At 38.9% G+C, this 8,833-nt stretch overlaps 1 long non-coding RNA gene across 1 annotated transcript; it reads left to right on the forward strand.

The window, feature by feature from the left end:
* The first annotated feature begins 3,947 nt into the window (after positions 1-3,947).
* LOC136463269 (uncharacterized) lies at positions 3,948-7,891 on the forward strand. Its single transcript, XR_010760961.1, has 4 exons — positions 3,948-4,075; positions 4,257-4,380; positions 6,142-6,294; positions 7,804-7,891. It is a non-coding gene; the product is annotated as an uncharacterized lncRNA (long non-coding RNA).
* The last annotated feature ends 942 nt before the right edge of the window (positions 7,892-8,833 follow it).

Below are 8,833 nucleotides of genomic sequence, written 5' to 3' on the forward strand. Positions count from 1 at the left end.
AGAGAGAACACGGTGGCACTACCGACTCCGGCCAGCCAAACGCACTGACGGTGAGGCTTCGGCGAGGCAGACGGTACCTGCACGACCAACACCACCCAGCGAATCTACCCCGACCCCCAGAACAGCAGCAGGCACACCGGAGGAAGCTCCACGCCGGCCATGGCGGCCATGGTGGCGCGAACATGGCGGCACACGACACAACTTCGGCTACGACGCGGTAGAGGTTCAAGCGGAGCGAGCATCATGCTCAGGAACTCACCACGAACACGACGGTATGCTCGGTGAAGGCGGAGATGGACTAGAGTGGCCTGACCACGGTGAGGCAAGGTCGACGGTGGTTCGGCCGGCCGTGAGGAAGATGGGCGTGGACAGCTAGTTCCTGGGCGGAGTCAAGTGTCAAGGATGGTTCGGCTGAGCGTGCAAGGAACCAGCGGAGCTATGACAGGTTTTGCTGAGACGGCAACGGCGCTGGGGAGACGATGCGAGCTCGCCAGAGCTATGGCGGCGGCGACTGGAAAAACAGAGCAAGAGAGCGGGGACAAACGGCGACGGCCAAGGCTAAATAGCATGGCTCAGAAGCGCAAGGAAGCCACGCAGGAGACTTCTCCGCGCCAGCGCGACGCCGAAGACGGCCACGACCGCGCCTGGAAACGAACCGAAGGTCACCGGCGGTGTAGCTTAGGCGGTGAACACTGTTCCACTTATTTACAGAATTGCCATTCGTGTTCAAATTCAAATTACTCTCAAATTTGTATAACAGCTCAAAAATCTCCAAAAATAAAAGTTGTTCAAAATCCAAAGTTCTACAACTTTGCTTTTATAACTAACCCCTAATTCGGTCTACATTTTGAAATGAACTTTTGAATTCAAATAGGGGACATTTAAGGAATTACGCCTTTTCAAATTACTTCAAATTTTTCATAACAACTTTGAAAACTCCAAAAACAAACTTTGTATAACTTGACAAGCTCTACACTTTTGCTTTAAGGCTCAACCCCAAAATGTGCTTAGATTTTAAAATGAGTTTTCAGGGTAGGATTTAAATACTGAAAATCACGGTTTTCTTGAAAATTCAAATCCAAACCAAATTTTGAACTTGATTCAAACAATACAATTCAACACATACCACATAAATGTAAACTTGTTTTAGTAAATGCATATCAAAGTTTGCAATATGACCAAATGCCTTACAATGCATATGATGACATATCCTGTTTTTAGTATTTAAATACCCGGGGTGGTATAGAAAGGATAACGGCTAGCAAACGATGATGGCAATAATGTACAAGCGAGCTATGTCTAGGGGAAGTGGGCCGTGGTTCTCAAAGCGGTAAGAATTATGGCAAACCGAGAAAAATTTAGCCAGGAGATTAGGGACGTGTTACGAGCAACCATGCGGCAGTATCCACACAACAAAAAAACACGATGTAGTATAACAATGATGTCGTAGTAACAAAATAGAAAAAAGCGTGCTTAGCGGATCATAATAATCCAACCATGAATCCACAATTGCTTAATTCCAAGAAATGTAAAAAAAAACTATAAGATTCATTCTATGTTATAATTGGTACAAAGGTAATAGGCGGTATAACAATACTACAGTTCCACGCTTAGATAAAAAAAAGTAATAATAAGGTACTGGATAAGAAATTTATTGGAGCGAGCATAACATTTCTTGTTACTTATACCTGATTCGGAATAGGTACAAAACATTTCGTGCGATCTTATCACACAGTGTGTTTCAAAGATACCCAATCACTCTTTTTTTTCATGCTACAGAACGGAAACAAGGGAGGCAAACGATGAAAAATAATACTACATCCGTCTCAAAAAGAACGTGAATCTCACTTTTAAGGTCAAATTAGTGTAGATGCAAAATTACTTTTATTGTGTGTTCTAGAATATTCTTCAAAAATTCAGAATATTATTTATACGCATGGATGGATAGGGTATGGTAGTGTTTTAGACATGCAATGGTTTTTTTAAAAGGTGGATCCGACTAGAAAAGTTGTTATCAACTCCAGGTTATATTCTTTTTGAGACAAGATTTGTACTCTAGGATCACACGCCCTGTTCGTTTGAGCTTATTCAGAACTACTTTTTAATCATGGAACAATATTTTTCTCTCACAATATTTCAGCATAAGCTAAATTTCAGCATCAGCAAAGAGGGTGACAATCTTTTGTGGGACGGAGGTATTAATGATCAGATTCACTAGATGATGATAGAAAGCGGGAACAAGGGAGGCAAACGACGAAACATTTGTCCAGCATGAATCCACGTGTGCTTCCTTCCGAGAATTGTAATAAAGCTATACTATTTAATATATACTAAATTTGGTTACATCGGTAATAGATGGTGCGACAATGCTAGAGTTCTACCATTGGATCAAAAAGTAATAATAGTTTCCTCGAACAACCGGTTACTGGGACTCAAGAGTTTTTTTTTTTTTTTTTTTGGCTTAAATTGTGGAAATATCCACTAGGATGGTCGGAGTAGGATGATGCGAAGGAAGCTCGACCAGACGCAAAAAAGAGCGAGCACGCTGCCGATGTGCACAACGTGCATCACTGACAAGCATCCCGCGACAGGATAACGGCTACCAAGCGATGATGGCAATAATAGACAAGCGAGCTAGGTCAAGGGGAAGGGGGCCACGGTTCTGAAAGCGGTAAGAATGATATGGGAGTGTTCCTGCTGATCGAAAAGCCGTGTGTACTGGTTTGTATGACTGATTTTTTAAAAGAGAAAAATACTATACCGTAGCTTATAAGCTAGTAAGTAAGCTGGCTTATATAGCCAGCCAAACCAGCCCTGTAAAACAAAAAAAAAAGTATCCACACACACACAAAAAAACGATGTAGTAAAACAATGATATCATAGTAACAAAATACAAAAAGCATGCTCAGCGGGTCATAATAATCCACCGTGAATCCACAGGTGCTTACTTCCAAGAAATGTAAAAAAACTATAAGATTCATTCTATGTTATAATAGGTACAAAGGTACTAGGCGGTGTAACAATACTACAGTCACGCTTAGATAAAAAAAGTAATGATAACGTACTGGATAAGAAATTATTGGAGCGAACATAACATTCCAAGAATTGTAATAAAGCCATACTATTTAATATATACTAAATTTGGTGACATTGGTAATAGATGGTGTGACAATGCTAGAGTTCTACCATTGGATCAAAAAGTAATAATAGTGTTCTCGAACAATAGGTTATTGGGATGAAAGAATTTTTTTTGTTGTCTATTGGCAGTATGTTTCAATATATATTTTATTTGTATAAACGAAAGAAAAAGGAATAAACAACCTCAACATAATAATATTGCGGTAATTGTATTTACATATCTTGCGTATTGACAAATCAAAGGAAAAAGATGGCAACATCTAGTACTGTGGTCAAAAAAGGTTCTTAGCAAATAACAAATTTTTTAAACAAGGATGTCAAAATAAAAATTAAACGAAGCACATTAAACGTGATACCTACCAAACGATGACAAGAGTAGATACTACCTCCGTTTTCGTTTACTTCATCGAATTTTTACTATAGCAATTTTGACCATACGTTTTTTTTTCTACAAAAAATTCTTAGATACATCGAGTCTTCATATATATATGATTCTTTATTGAACATACTTCATTAGTGTTATATACATTAAAATATGTAAGATTTTTTTTAGAAGAAAAAATAGATGATCAAATTTGCTACAGTAAAAAAAGTTGCTGACAAGTAAACACAAACGGAGGGAAGTAATTTATTCACGTAAAGGTACATCCTTTGGAAAAAAAAAAGAAGGAAAGGACAATTCGTATAACAGAGGTCTGCGCGATTAGATGAGTGCCAGGGGCCTGCACGCTCCGGTACACATGCAGCCCCTTTTGAAATCGAGTGCAAGGCAAAACAGTCAAAGCGCTACATTCCAAAACGAAGACAAAGGGAAAACCCACTACGACTCTGGCCATTCTTCTTCCTTCCGACTACTCACCTGCATTGCTGAAGAAAGACTGGCAGAGAGCGGAGGTCTCCTAGGGGGCGATTGCATTCGGCGTCAATCCTGGCCAAGGTAAACTTGAATCCTGACTCATACTACATGGTTTATATCTATGCATTGTTGAAAAACCAACTCAGTTACGAAGATTAGGTCAAAATCTCGATGTAATTTGGCCAAAAAACGGAGAAGTAGGACCTAGGGGTTAAAAGCAAATATAGAAGTTCTTAATCTCCGTTACATTTGTTCATTTTAGAATGGCAACAAATCCATGCATTCCGGGTAACCGGCCCAAAGAAGGAGGTACAACGAGCGGTGGACCCAGGGTGTCTGGAGGTGGAGGCGGATACATACATGCTTTCAATCAGAAAAATGGGAAGGTAACTAGCGAAAGCTATACTATATGACAGTTTTCCCCTCGGATGATCTTTGATCCTATAAACGTTCTTTAGTTCATAATGGCATTTAAGATTGTGAGGAAAGAACTTGAATTAAGTTTTGGCTTTCAGGATTCCAGTTTTCTAGCAGCAGTATTCATATAATGGGGAAATTTGATAAGATGAAGAAAACAACAATAGTTCGTTTTGTTTTCAGAAAAGTGTCTGCGCCAAAATAGATATAAGATTCGTTACAGAGTAGAGAGCGGGAATCAATAGTAAGAAAAAAATTACAGTTACACTTCGATGCTAATTAAAATTTGTTGGCTGTCTAGGTCCATTCTTCCTTCAGAATAACACCTTTGGTTGAAATACTAGGAAACTTAAGTGCAAGAAAAGAGGCGGTTCTCAGTTTGATGAGATTCAACGGGTTGATGAAACTACCTAAGGATGAAGCAGAGTCTGATCGGCCATTCAAGCTTAGGTTTGCGTTTTGGTTGTTAATGAGCATAGACTCAGCAACTGGGGATCTGGACTTAAGGCCAACGAGGGCGCATTCAACTGCTGGATGATGGTGTAGAGTTGGTTCTGGGTATACCGAGCGAGGGTGAGGAATTGGATGTGCATGACCCGTCAAAATTGGAAATGAACAAAGCAATAATAAAGAAGAACCTTCTGCTGGAATCGTCTTAGAAAATCCATAACTTGAGTTGGGTATACGCTAAAAATATGATTCCAATTTTGTTGGTCATGTCTTGACTTGTTGTAGCTAGGAAAAATATGAAATCTACTGCTAGCATGCTTGGAATCGGATTCTTATTTTGGTTTAATAAAATGCTAGTTCTTGTGAAATTAATTGTGGCAAATATAGGTAACCTATGGACATAAATTATTTTTCACAGTATACTGATATTATGAGGAATGTAAGAAAAATATGAAATCTGTTGTTTAACACTTTTTACTATGCTAAACATAATTAAGTGGTTATAAAGCATGTAACTTGACATTTTTGTAGAGGCTGCTATGCATATCCAAATGGCACGAAATTTTAATAGTGGTCTCTTGAGAGTATGTATGAGCTGCTCTAATTTTTCAGAATTTTCTGTGCACTAGAAGTAGCAGTTCCAATTTTAACCTAGCTATGCTTAACAAATCAATAAATGCTTTTAAGAAATTGTTAGGGCTTAACCATGATACTTTTGGCATGTTGATGATGGGTTTAATCTTCTAGTTTTCATTTTAACCTAGCTATGCTTAGCAAATTAATAAATGCTTTGAAGAAATTGTTAGGGCTTAACCATGATACTTTTGGCATGTTGATGATGGGTGCAATCTTCAGGTACCATTAGTTGTGCCCCAAAAGGGAGCGATTGTATGGAGCTATATAATTATTGTACTATAATTCACCTACATCTAGTTATCTTGGCTTGTTGCTTTGAATAAGCTTAGGATTGGTAAGTAGAGGCTTAAGCTAATTAAAATAAGTTGTTAGCTACAGGTGATAAACATCTTAATGTTGATGGGCAACTCTATCTTAGGTTGCTAGAGCATGGTGAGTGTATGATACTTTACTATAGAGGAGATATGCACCTACTTAGTAAACTAAAACTTATCTACTAGAGAAGAGGTATGCACCTACTCAGTAAAATAAAGTATTGCTATTCTCTTAATAGATTGTTCGGATGCATGGCTCAGTACTTCATCCTATCATCTATATCATCACCTATGCATTCTTTGTATCTTATTGCGTGCTCATGCATATAGGATCGTCGGAGGGAATAATGCTTTTGGAGTTCGAGGCAGTGGAAGAGGAGGACCAGCAAGAGGCCCAGCAGCCAATTGCTCCAAAAGACGAAGAATAGGTCTCGGAAGATTTGCCTGAGTGCCCGAACCATAAGCCCTCATCTTACTTGAAAGGCAAGCTCCGGAACATTCTAAGTCTCCTATGTTTTACTAGTATAGTGCTCGTGCTAACGCTACGGCTTCATTCAGGGATATACATGGAAACAACCAAACAACGATTTTTTTTCCAGAGTTCAACTTTCACACAATTGTATATGACCATGTATATACAATCTGGGAAACACTTACACGTAACAAGGCATAATAAAGTTATTTCTCGCATTAACCATATAATTTACAATATACCTAAGTCCTTAAACATGTCTTGGAGATCTTCTTGGCCACTTCATGCAAACTTCATTCCAAATAATTAAAGATGCCGTACCATACTTCTTAAAGTAGATATAGCTTGTTAAAGTAACTCTATAATTCACTTTTGATAAATGAAAGAAAAAATTGTATTTGATCTTTTTTTAAATTAAATAGTAGATATAGTCGTAAATATATGTGCGCAACCGCGATGGATATTTATCTGGTTGTTCCTCGGTTTCTTCCTCTCTCCCATCTTGTTTTTCTTTCTTCAGATGATTTTCGGGTATTAGAAAGCTAACTAATGAAAATTATTGGATAAAAGAAAAAAACATTTCTTCTTGGCATATAATCAACTGATTTCTCAAGTAAGTTTTAAGTACTCCATCTGTTTTATATTATAAGTCGTTCCAGCTTTTCTAGATACGTACTCCCTCCATTCCAAATTATAAGTCACTTTGACTTTTTTTGTTCATCCATTTTGCTATGTATATAGACATATTATTATATCTAGATGCATAACAAAATGGATGTACCAAAAAAATTAAAGCGACTTATAATTTGAAATGGAGGAAGTAGTTTTTACTATATATATCGACATAATATATATTTAGGTGCATAGCAAAAGCTATATATCTAAAAATTAGAACAAAACTAATTGTCTCTAGCTTGCGTGTTCTATTTCATAATGACCTTTTATTTTCATAATCACGTGTCAAGTCGGTTCATTTATTTTGTAAACTCGGTCGGGCGTGTAGTGTGTTACTTTTATAACACAGTAGTCTAACTCATCTCTTTGTAATACAGTGGTCTAACTCCTCTCTTTGATACCAAATGTGCTAAACCTCTTCATCGATCTCCTCTCTGTGGGCCCGAACTGTAAGTGACCCGTTTTGCTTCCTTGTTCAGGGTGTCGCCGTTGGTATTTTATGAGAAGAAAGGGATAGACCTTTCTAGGTTTAGCCACACTATAGATGCTCCACTGCTCCTACTGACGCGTGAGGTTACCAAACCAGGTCCCACATGTTCTTGACGGAAACATGTGAGTGGGTATGTTGGCAGGTCTATCGCCATTCTTTATTGACGTAATACCAAAACGACACGCAGAGTTTTGGAAGGGGCGCGTCAGATGGGGCCGGGCTCGGTGTGGGTTTTTTCATTATACCGACAATTCTGAAAATTGCCTTGATGGGAGTCACGGATCCCTCCTTCCTATTTGCCTTGATTGACTTCCATATTTGCCTTGATTGATTTCCATTGGTTTCTATTTTACAGGCGTGCGTTGAAGCCTAGGCGGGGGAGATCTAAATAACGTTGGCCATCGGATCAAGTTGAAGCCTGTGAGAAAGGATTAGGAGCCATAGATTTTAATGATACGGTAATCCTGGGTATAATTTCGTTGGTGCACAATGGTTATAGTTTCTTAGCGGGATACTTTTTTTTTGGAGACCTAGTATAGTTTTGATTGGTCCCTTATAGTAGAGATAAATATCAACTTGAGTCATTTATGTTTGATGCAATAGGTTATAGGAGTTGATTGAAAACACTTGATGCATATAATTTCCTTGTCCAAAAATATATCTTGAACCCTATGTAGGTGAATAAATGCTTAGCAATGCTTAGTCGGTAGTAGTCGGGTGATTTTCTATCACCTGTGAGATATAGGTGGATACAAAATCACGGTTGGCTATACTTGCTATCGTGTAAAAGAACCATGAGATGTAGTAGGGGGACTCATGTGATTCCGTCTGTGCCGATTAAGGACCACATCGTTGTTGGTCTTCGGTCATTTTGAATGCAAACCTCTCACTTAGCTGGCCGTATAACTCGTTCTGACCACGATGCCGAGTAGCTCAACTCAAGCCGGGTCCTATTCTCTAAGAGTACACACACTAGAGGTAGTAAGGATGTGCGGGGAGCCAGACGTGAGCCTAAGGGTAGGCTAGGCCTGACTGTCTTGGTAGCTGGTTGTCTCTGATTGTGCGGCGTTGATTGAATCCGCGATATGTGTACCTGAGTTGTACCAAAGGTGACCTAAGACTACCTTGGCACAGGTATGTCTGGGTTTGTGTTATGAATACTTCCCAGCGGGTGAATCATTCGAATCGCCATATCTTCCGGATTGTGAGAAACTTGACTGAGCTTTCTTCTATCGTAGTGATTAATGGCAAGTGGAATGGTTCTAAGAATGATAAAATAATTGGCTATGGTTACTATTATTATGCTATTGAATTATATAACACATGTTTGGCACAGGTTAGTTGTTAATCTAGAGATGAATAGCTATTATTAACATGGCGACCGA

This window comes from Miscanthus floridulus, chromosome 7 (assembly GCF_019320115.1).
Source record: "Miscanthus floridulus cultivar M001 chromosome 7, ASM1932011v1, whole genome shotgun sequence".
NCBI classification, from domain to species: Eukaryota; Viridiplantae; Streptophyta; class Magnoliopsida; order Poales; family Poaceae; genus Miscanthus; species Miscanthus floridulus.